This window comes from Lactuca sativa, chromosome 8 (assembly GCF_002870075.4).
Source record: "Lactuca sativa cultivar Salinas chromosome 8, Lsat_Salinas_v11, whole genome shotgun sequence".
In the NCBI taxonomy this organism is placed as follows: Eukaryota; Viridiplantae; Streptophyta; class Magnoliopsida; order Asterales; family Asteraceae; genus Lactuca; species Lactuca sativa.
In genome coordinates, this window is record NC_056630.2 from 296,622,601 (window position 1) to 296,633,581 (window position 10,981).

At 35.9% G+C, this 10,981-nt stretch overlaps 1 long non-coding RNA gene across 1 annotated transcript; it reads left to right on the forward strand.

Annotated features, from left to right (window-relative positions):
* Window positions 1–5,778: 5,778 nt before the first annotated feature.
* Window positions 5,779–7,722, forward strand: LOC111884894 (uncharacterized). The gene is made up of 3 exons (XR_002847940.2): window positions 5,779–6,022; window positions 6,125–6,876; window positions 7,310–7,722. It is a non-coding gene; the product is annotated as an uncharacterized LOC111884894 (long non-coding RNA).
* Window positions 7,723–10,981: the final 3,259 nt, after the last annotated feature.

The window sequence follows — 10,981 nt, forward strand, 5'->3', positions numbered from 1 at the left end:
GAGATCCCAAGAACCTGGAAGCTATGGCAGGTTAAACTCTGAGAAGACTGGATGAGGAAATTAGAAGTTCCGAGTGACGGAACCCTATACTCTCTAGATTTGATCTAGATCGAGGAAACTCAGAAACACCAGAAGAGTAGTTGCAAGTAATACTCGCACTACTCAGGCACTTCGTCCATTCCGTTACAGACGAGTAGTGCCTAGGACCCACCGCCGCCCCATGCGAGAAAAGTCACCGTCACACTATAGACGATCTACTGCATTCATCGAAGTGAATACTAGAATGCTAAGAACCACAGGACCACCTCGGCAACCAAGAATACTTGAATAAAGTAAAATGGTATGTTGCGTTAAACCTTATAACCTAGATCATAAAGAGATTATAGACTCGACACCAGTCTAGGTGTTAGTCGATGGGTTGTACAAGAACACGCGCTTCCTACAAACTGGAGGGAGCCAACTCAATTGAGAACGGGGCATGCCTTAGAGATTAGTTGGGCTATCAGGTGTTCCAAAGAATATTATCTTAAAAGAAATAGTAGAACCACCTCCTGAAATAGTCCAACACTTCAGAAAATCTCTAAGGACTAAGTTAGCCCTGATCGGAGACTGCTATGCATGAAACAACAAAGCGAGTAAGAGCATAATTCATTCCGATTAGGGATTATGATGTGAAAGCATCTATCAGATGATAATAAAAATTTAAATTTCCTAAGCATAGTCTGGTAAAAACCCCTATCACACCGACCTTGAGAGTTTCCATTAGAAACATCTCAAGAGTCAGAAGTGCAGGTCCATTTTTGCACTAGTTGGAGATAGATGCCCATAGCCAATAGTTGCCAGCATATAACCAATACATCCGACGATCCAGAAAACCTACGAAAGCCAATCAGTAGGAAATGTGAATCCGAAAACGACCTGATCCTTCTAAGAACCAACTCGGAGAACCACACTCCCAGTGTGAAAGAACTTTTGGAACTTCTGAATGGCGATCACGCCAAGTGATGATCTAACCATGGAAGTACATTATGTTCTAAGTACTGAAAAGCTCTATCTTCCCAAGAGCTTAGGACTATCTGAGATTCTTGATAAGAATTGGCCCAACCCCCGTCGGACCACAACTTCTGTTGGAATTCCATAAATTCCACCCGAACCTATCCCCGTCTTAGACTTGAAAAAGTGCTTGTCCGACGTGACTCTCGAAATCCCACTCGTCAAGATCGAAATCAATGAGAGCCCAACTTCGTAGAAGAACCTATAGGGATCAGGGACCGAGAGGTCAAGCGACCGAAACAAATCCGCATCGCGTTATTAAAGGTTCGCTGGAACGCCAAGTGAAGACCTAAATTCATCTAGGAGCGAGGAGACCTGTTGAGTCTAAAGCATCCTTATCTTTTGATTCACTCAATTGCATCTGTGTGTGTGCTTGAACTCTAATTTCAGGACGAAATTCCCTCTAACGGGGGGATGATGTGACAACCCGAAATTTTCATTGTATAAACTCCGCAATCAAGCACATCAAAAATTTGCCAAATTCATCTCAAAACATTTTGGCCGGATTAAAATCCGTTTGAGTATTTTATTTTAATTTTTTGTTAAACGAACAATTAAATGGAAGTGTCCGTTCGGAGTGTTATGTAGCAAATAACCATTTAACACCTTAACTAGGTGTTTACGACCAAACAAGGGAGTTTGGACCGTAAACCCCCTTTGGCATGGACTCATACATAAAGCATGAGTTTACCCACTATTTCCCATTTTTCACTTCCAACTTCAAGAACACCCAAGAAACTCTCTCAAGTATCATATCACATTTCCGTTAAATCCGCCAAAATGTAAGTGTTTTTCTTCCTAGATTCATTCATATAACACCTTATCTAGTGTTTATACTCGATTTCATCCATGGAAATCTTCTCTTTTCTTAGATCTTCAAGTGTTCATCAAGAACACTAAGAACACCAAGAACACACACTAGTGTTCTGGGCCAAAATTGATCATTCAAGCTCGTAGATCGTAAGTACACTTGCCCTAGCTTCTTATGTGCTTAATATGAACTTGTTTACACTCGAAAATAATCAAAATCCCCATGTTTATATGTGTTTACGGTTTGGGGAGACCTCCCAAAACCTTGCATGCCTAAGATAGAACCACCAAAAACACGAAAGGAATGGGCAAACATGAGTTCACGGCCGTAAACCCATGTGTTTACGACCGTAAACTCCCAAGGAGTGGTCCAAGGACCGTAAACTCCAAAGAAGGTCATTTTGAGCCCTAGTCATTTCCTAATCCCTTGATTCGAGTCTAGCATAATTCCTTGAGTGGTATAAGACCTTTGAACACCCAATGGCACCACTTCCATGAGTTTACGGCCGTAAAATCATGGGGTAAGTGGTCTAGAAACCGTAAACATCCCTAAGGGCCACCATTTGAGGAGTAAACTCCAATGTGAGGCCATACTCTCTTTATATGCAACCCTTGGTACTCCTAACACTTGTAGCAAAGTGTTTTCATGCTTTAGGATGTCCTTACTTGCATAATTAGTTGTTAAATGACTAATTGATACTTAAATGTATCATTACATGTTAAATAGGATTCGCGTCTGTGTTCAAGTCCTCACTTGACACTTAGCATCCTATACCGTCCGTTCATCTGAGTCACCCACGTCAGGTGAGTTCATACCCCTTAATCAACCTTTTTAAATGATTTTAAATGCTTTTATGGGGGATACAAGTTGAACTATAGGGTTATTATATCAATCACATGTGATTAATAACTGTATAGTAAATAGATTTATGCATGTTAAACTGTTTTATCCAGCTAAAGGTTTTCAAAGCTTGTTTTATAAACTGACATCAAATCATAAATCCTTATTTATAAGTTTTTCCAAAGGTTTTACCAAAAATTCTTTTTATACTCTTGTATTTTTAAATGCATGGCTGTATATGTATATTTATATAAGTAATGTTTAAAGGACTTAGGAAGGCTAACTCGCTTTAATTCCTTTTCCTCGTTTAGATGTGGCTTTGGGGTATCGGTTATCCGTCCGAAGGTCGTTTAAATTGTAGTTATATATCATGTATACATATGTAGTCATAAAGGTTCCATCAGCCAGATCATCATCCTTTGGGTAGCAAAGGCATCTAGATAACTTCTCAAGTAAACTATAAAAGGTATAGTTTAGAAACCAACCATAACATTCATGAAAGAGAACTTAGTTATAAATATATTCTAAACGCTTATACTTTTTAATAAAGAGAAAGGTTATAGAATTTGAAGCACGAGATACATCCTCATGACACGGATTCCACCGTTGTCAAGTTGGTAACCAGAGTCTACTGGAGGGAGGGCGGGCATTGTGTGTACAGATCTATACGGGACATACACTCCCACATCCTGACTGCTAGCTACAGGCCCGACCGATCAAGCCAAGGGGTGACAAATGTCACATTCATTCCGACGCCAACAAGTCGTCAAGTATTCGATTGTCAATCAATATGGTTACAAGTATCTTAGAGTTACCTTATAATTCATGGCTTTAAGGTAATAAGTATTATCATGGTATTTTCTATATATGAAACCATCATAACCTATTTTCCTAGTTATATACCAGGTCACATTATAAACCTTTAAACCAACCCGCATAGGATTAAAGACTAGTTTAGACTCTCTGAGGCGTGTTGTTCATTCAATACCATCCTGGAGTCTGTATTTAATTCTTTTAAACCCTTCGAGGCATGTTGTCCATTCAACACCACCCTGGGGTCTGTATTTGATCCTTTTAGACTTTGCGAGGTGTGTTGTTCATTCAATACCATCCTGGAGTCTGTATTTTATTCTTTTAAACCCTCCGAGGCGTGTTGCCCATTCAACACCACCCTGGGGTCTGTATTTGATCCTTTTAGACTTTGCGAGGCGTATTGTTCATTCAATACCATCCTGGAGTCTGTATTTTATTCTTTAAACCCTTCGAGGCGTGTTGTCCATTCAACACCACCCTGGGGTCTATATTTGATCCCTTTAGACTTTGCGAGGCATGTTGTTCATTTAATACCACCTAGAGTCTGTATTTATTTACCCTTTTTAGACTTTACGAGGCGTCCTGCCTGGAGTCTATGTTTTATTTACCTTTAGACTTTGCTAGGCGTGTTGTTCATTCGACACCACCTGGAGTTTGTATTTATTTACCCTTTTTAGACTTTACGCGGCGTCCCGCCTGGAGTCTATGTTTTGCTTACCTTTACACTTTTCTAGGCGTGTTGTTCATTCAATACTACTCGAAGTCTATGTTTTATTTACTTTTAGCCAACAACGTTACTGCTGAGGTAAAAATATTATTTTCCCTGTTACTTGTGATTATGATCTTCTCACATAATCTTTAAAGTATAAATCATATTTTGATAATGATAGTACCTTTAAGGGGAAAATGTTTCTTAAACATAAAACAACTAGGTCTTGGTAGAAGACTACTTTTATTAGAAAATATAGGATTTTGTGGAAAGGATTCTAATACTCTGTAAACTCAAATCACCATCATTGTGTGAGATTATTTTTGAAGTAAAACCTGTATTTATACCAATGTCATTCAATACTTTTGAACTCACCAACATTTAAAAATGCTGATACTCGCTTTCAAAATAACTTGTATTCTTAGGTCATCGGTAGACAGGTACACTTCGGTAGCTTTCGCGAAGACAGCCTTGTACCGAGCTGCATTATATGTTATTCTCTGTATTTTACTCTTGATGTTGTTGCTAAATGTAACCTATGTAAAATTATTACTATTAATGCAATGGTTATTGTACTTTGATTACTATACTGCATATGTTGTGATACTTGACATGACGTTATCCACCCCAGAACGTTTCCGCCATTCTCGGTTTTGGGGTGTGACAATCAATCACCATAATATGCAAGTAATATGTCAAAGGTTTTGTGTATATTGATATTGATATGAATGCACAAAGAAAACCCTTTTCTAGGAAAAGTTTACATCAAAAGCTAACCTAATGATTATTTATAGGGAACATAAAATATTTACCAAAAATATAAAACCCTAAAAAGGCTTCCCTAAATAACCAAAAATGCCAAATCAGTTCCAATATCTCAAAATATTAAACAATCTCCCCCTAGATGTTGAAACTGATGAAGATCACGATTTCCGATCTTCTTGGCATTTCTCCCCTAGATTGTGAGATTCATCAGTACATGTGGTCTTTAAAGCGAGAGAAACAAATATCATCTTCCCAATACGAACTCCCCCTTGAATCTTTAACAAATAGCATGGAGAGAATCCGAAAAGTTAAGAAGAATCACCAACAACCTACGCAATCTCATAGAGCAAGTCTGTGTAACCTACTTTGTCATAAGGAGCGAATTTGCCAAAATGGATCTTCGAAACCCATCAGATTTGATGAAATAAATCCTTTTAGAATATTCGCAATTCTCAAAAATTAAAACCGGTAAAATAACAAAAATTAATTTTGTATTTTTCAATTTTTATAATTTAGACAAAAAGAATAAAATAAGAAGCAATTATTTAGAAGGGTTTGAAAAGAATAAGACCAAGAAAAAGGATTAGAAATGAAAATATTATGGAAAGAAGGGTTAAAATGGTAAAATCCCAAAAATTGTAAATAATTTATAAGCTAGGATAGAATTTGTTAAGATTGGAAAGAATAGGGACGAAAATGTAAACTGGAGAAATCCCGTTCTTTGACTTCTGAAAGTGAAAATCAGTCTTCCGATCAAATCTTCAATACCTAACACCAATTGATTCATATTTCAAACCTTCAATTACCGAACGTGATTGCGAATTCCGATATCGGTCTTCAGTGATTACGAAATCAAGTTCTGAAACCTATAACTTCCGATTTCTGCTTTAGAAGCAATTTCCGATTCCGAGTCTACAACTGTACTGGATTCCGATTGGCAATAGTTCCGACGAACGAATTCCGATTGATGATTTATTCCGATTTTGGAATTCCGAAATCAATTTCAGTTTTACCGTTCAAATTCGATTTCAGTGAGTTTAAATCCGATTTCTGTTTTAGAATCCAATTCCGACTGTAAATTCCGATTTTAATTTTGAGGCTTGAAATTCCGATTGACAAGTTTCTGATTTCAGAACTCCGAATGATTCCGAAGCTCTGAAGATGAAAGTAACATTCGAGTGGTGATTTTGATGTTAGACTCCGATCAAGATATATCGATTCCACTACAGTCACAAACGAATTCTGATTTTGACCATCAATTCCAAATTTTGACCACAAAATCCGAAAATATTCCTTAAATTTCAATAAACTAGGGGTTGTTTGGTAGCCTCTTAATTGTAAAATTAAGAGGCAACCTTTTAATTTTTCAGATTCAGTGTGTTTGGTTACCTATTAATAAAAGTCTCTTAATCTTTTAAAAGCCTCTTAAACTTTCAGACTTGAATGGGTATCTGAATAAAAAGAAGAGATGCTCATTCCTCTTTTGCCTCGTTTCATAAAACACACACCTACCTTTCTCGATCATCTATTTGGTCTTCACCCTCTTCCGACCAACTTCAGCGCCTCCCATCTCCTCCCATCGTCGACCTCGCACAGCACTGTCGCACCCATCGTCGCCTCGCCAAGTTACGACCACCGACGCCAAGCTCTTTGACAGCGCCAGCAAGACCCAACCACCATCTGGAAAAGAAGAAACCCAGGTGACTTTATCTATAACATACGACTCTTTTCTTTTGAATTTAAAGTTTTTGAGTAATTGGTCAGTCGACTATTTTCATTTGAATTTCAAGCTTCTGGGCCATTTTCTTCCCTGTGATTCGTCTTCTTGATAGCCATGCCAGAGTCGACATGTCTCCTGCATTTTCTACCTTAACCCAACAACCATGTAAGTCTCGATTAATTTCTTGTAGTACCAAGTGTTTGTCAAAGTGCTCCAGTGAGTTGTATTTTACTGAATATTTTGTGAACTTTTTTGGGTAATCGACATATTTCTTATTGTAGAATGTTAGGAGTGAGTTATTGACTACAAAGTGTTTGTAGAAATGCTCCAATGAGTTGAACTTCACTAAAGCATACTCTCAACAGTTTTCTTACACTCAATTGGAGTGTTTTTTTAATCTGAATGATAAATCTGGTAAAATTACTTGTTTACAGAAGAACCATGTACATGTTCTTGGAGATTCAATCTCTTTTGGGAGGTTCACATCAGAGTTTGTTTGATTTTGTATGAAATCATTAGTTCATTTGATTTTGTATTGATTGTTGTGGTTAATTTTTTGTTGATATGAAAGTGATAGAATGATTGGTTGTTTCTTAAGTGTGCAGGCAATAGAAATTCAAAGATATTCGGGTTCAAGAAAACCGGGTTCAACGGGAAGGACATGGATGCGCTTTATGGGCAATGTTGGATAGAGATAACATCACAAAGGTAGCCACAATAGTTTATTTCTTAACCAAGAATGCATTCATTCATTTTCTCAATGGTTTTCCAAATATGGAGTTTCTTCATTTGATGATTATTGAAGTACCTTAATTCAATCCATGTTCCTCCATCTAATCTACATCGTAACAGTTAGCATCTTCTTTAATTGATCGACAATAGATAGTTTTATTGATTATGCATCTGTCACTTGGTGATGATTGATTTTATAGCTTGTTTTTGTAAGGGTTAAATGTAAGAAATAACAATGTATTTTTTTTGCTTTCTTTATTATAGCATCATACTTTTGCCTCTTCGGGTTAGAGCATTGTATTTTAAAAAAATATATTTAATTATGGATGATTAACTTTGATTTTGTATGACGTTTATATATACATATTATTGAAGGCTTTGATTCGTTTATTTTATAAAAATAAACATTGTATTCTTTAAAAAATAATAAAGAGGGTAAAATGGTAATTTTTATAATTCAGCAAAGAAATTCAGAGGTTTCAACCAAACAACATATTAATAATTCAGATCTTAAAAATTCAGACCCTTTTAGAAATTCAGACCTCTTAAAAATTCAGATCTTAAAAATTCAGATCCTGCCAAACAGCCCCTAACCCCTTTTTGCCAATAATTTCGAATTTAAACCTTTATTTCTTCAAAGTTCCGAAATTAACCCCTTTTAAAAGTACATTTGACAGCTAGTATCCACTGTTTACTGCAAACATGTCAGATTTTACCCCTTTTTGCAGAAAATGTCATTTTTCAGCCAATCTTTTTCAACTTTTCAGCTTTTTGTTATTTCCAACCATTAAAAATCAATAAAATTGATTTCTTCAACAAAATTTCATCATTCTGACTGAATTTTCATCAGCTTTTGTTCCCTTTTTTTAACTAAACTTTTATGAAACTTTTGGGACCTATTTTAGATTTAAAATTGAAGTTGGTTTCTTGCACACCCATTTCTTTGAAGAAAAATGATCATCTTTTGAGAACAATATCCGTTTTTTTGTTAGAAAACAAAAATTTCCAAAAATCTCATTGACCCAACCATGAACCTTTTTCTCTTTTCTCCATCTTCTAACATTTTCATCTAAAAAAAATGAGAATAGAGTTTTCTTTCAACATGCTTGGATTCAACTTTCTAAACCTTTTCACAAGCATGAAGGATTTGTACTTTTTGCATCCAAACCTTCTTCATTTTACTCGTCTTTCTTTCTTTTTTTCTTTCTTTCTTTTAGATTATGAGGCTTCAAATATGATTTTCGGATCTTAACATGTTCATTACATTTTAGAATATGAACATCACTAGCCTTTGGTACACAAACTTTTGGAGTTTGGTAAATTTGAACATCTTGAATTATTGGCTTTCTGTAAGGAACAATTCCTTCAAAAACATCATCAGAACATGCAAAATCATCTGTTTGAGTTCCAATAGAACAAAACTTCTTCACTTTCACGATTTCAGAAGAATTTCTTTGAGATTCGTCTTCAGAAATACTAAATTCGGAATGTAACACTTCTAAAAAAACTTGAACCACTTGACTGATAGGTTTTGGTCCTAAGAACATCCTATGTGCTCATACAAACCCTAATGCTTGGATCTAGGTTTCTCTATTGTACATGCAAGTTACCCAAGACTATAAACCCTAATTCTAGCATTCAAGTAATCATATTAACATGAGAATGAGTTTAAGATATTACCTTGATTGTTATGTAGTAATAACAATCCCAATTCCTCCTTGAATTGACTTTCGAAGGCTTAGAGTCACAAGTGTCACTCCTCTAATTGCTCACAAACACCATAAGCAAGAGGATGAAGAGGAGAGAGGATGGAGGCTGCCCAAAACGTGTTCTAACCCTAGAAAAGAAGTTCCCCACGTTTTTTAGCCTTAAGGGTTCTTTATATAGTGAGGCTATTAGGGTTATCTAACAAGGAAACCCTAATTTGGATGCTTAAGCCCTAAGCAACCCATGGATCCCTTTCCTTAAGGCCTTGGACGATTTCCTTATGGGTTTCCCCATAGAATTCGTCCACCCCTTAATACAAAACAATCCATAGCCCAAATTGCAATTATCTTATAATTACAATTCTAGTCCCTTAAGTTTAATTAATCTCTTTTAGTCACAAAACTAGTTACCAATTAATTATTGACTAATATTAATTAAACAATATGATTTCTCCTTTAATATATTATTCTCATAATATATTAATAAATCATATTTAATCCTTTCTCTCCATAATTCATCCTATCAAGTTGCTTTGGTGAAGGCAACCCAAAAGGACCATGCACCATCGGGTCAAGTACATACCAAAATAGTTATGGACTTAGACACTAATCCAACAGTCTCCCACTTGGATAAGTCTAATAACTATTATGCTTATGACTTCAGATCCTGATCTGCAATCGTAGCTTTGCAAAGCCGCTGTCAACTCTGATCATATCAGATACGCGTGTCCTTAGATAAGGGATCATATATTCCTCCATTCTAGATATCATATGAGATATGATTTCAAATCATTCTCGTTGTATTATATCTCGAATTCCGATTTATGATGACTGACTAATTGAACAAATCAAATTAGCCCTAGCCCGGCCGAGCATTTACGTTTGTCATCACTAAATCATCGAGGGGCCCAAAGATATCGCTTTTATCCTTCTTTGAATAAAATGAACGGATAAACTTTGATACAATGCTTGCTTGCACTCACTAACCAAATCACACACAACAATATGTTTTATAACACCAAGTTACTAGTGCGTTTACATATTATCAATGTGCAACCGATTTGCAAGATACAACTCACACATCTCGGTTTTAAGAATATAAGATGTTATCGTCTCACCAATCACTCGTGATACAATTCATGGAGTGATCCAAGTGAGCGTGGGTTTAATCCAATGCTCAAATCATATTCATAAGCACTCATGAACGTTGCAGCAACCATTTGCTTATGTCTAATACCTTATAGACAATCCACACACCAATTCATGACAGTCTTCATTCATATCTACTTCCAACATATGAACGACTGTGGCCCGTTCGAATAATTTGACTGTTCTTAACCAATTAAATTATTCAGGAAGTCAAAACATGCAAAGTGAAATACAAGAATAATACTAATCCCATATGGCATCAAACCTTTGAATATAAATAAAACACCTTTTATTTATCACCATATTAATTACTCATTATTTGTCGTTTCGGTTAATCAACTTCTTACTTGAATTATTACACTTGTCCCATGCTCTTAGCATGCACACAATGTTTACCTACGGTTCTTACTTTGTGAAATAGATCAAATTGAACACATTTCCAATCATTCTCATTTCACAACTCCTAATCCTTTTTTCATAAGTGAAAGAATATCAAATTCTTGCCACTTATTGAATATGCTAGATTCTAACATTTTATGCAATGATCCTTTCGTAATGTCACTACACCAAAGTCACAAAGACTATTGCCAATGATATTACAAAGTCTTGTATCGGAGATTGTTACAATACAATTCCTTAGATATGATGTCTCTCACTCAAAGTACATTCCTTTGAACATCCCT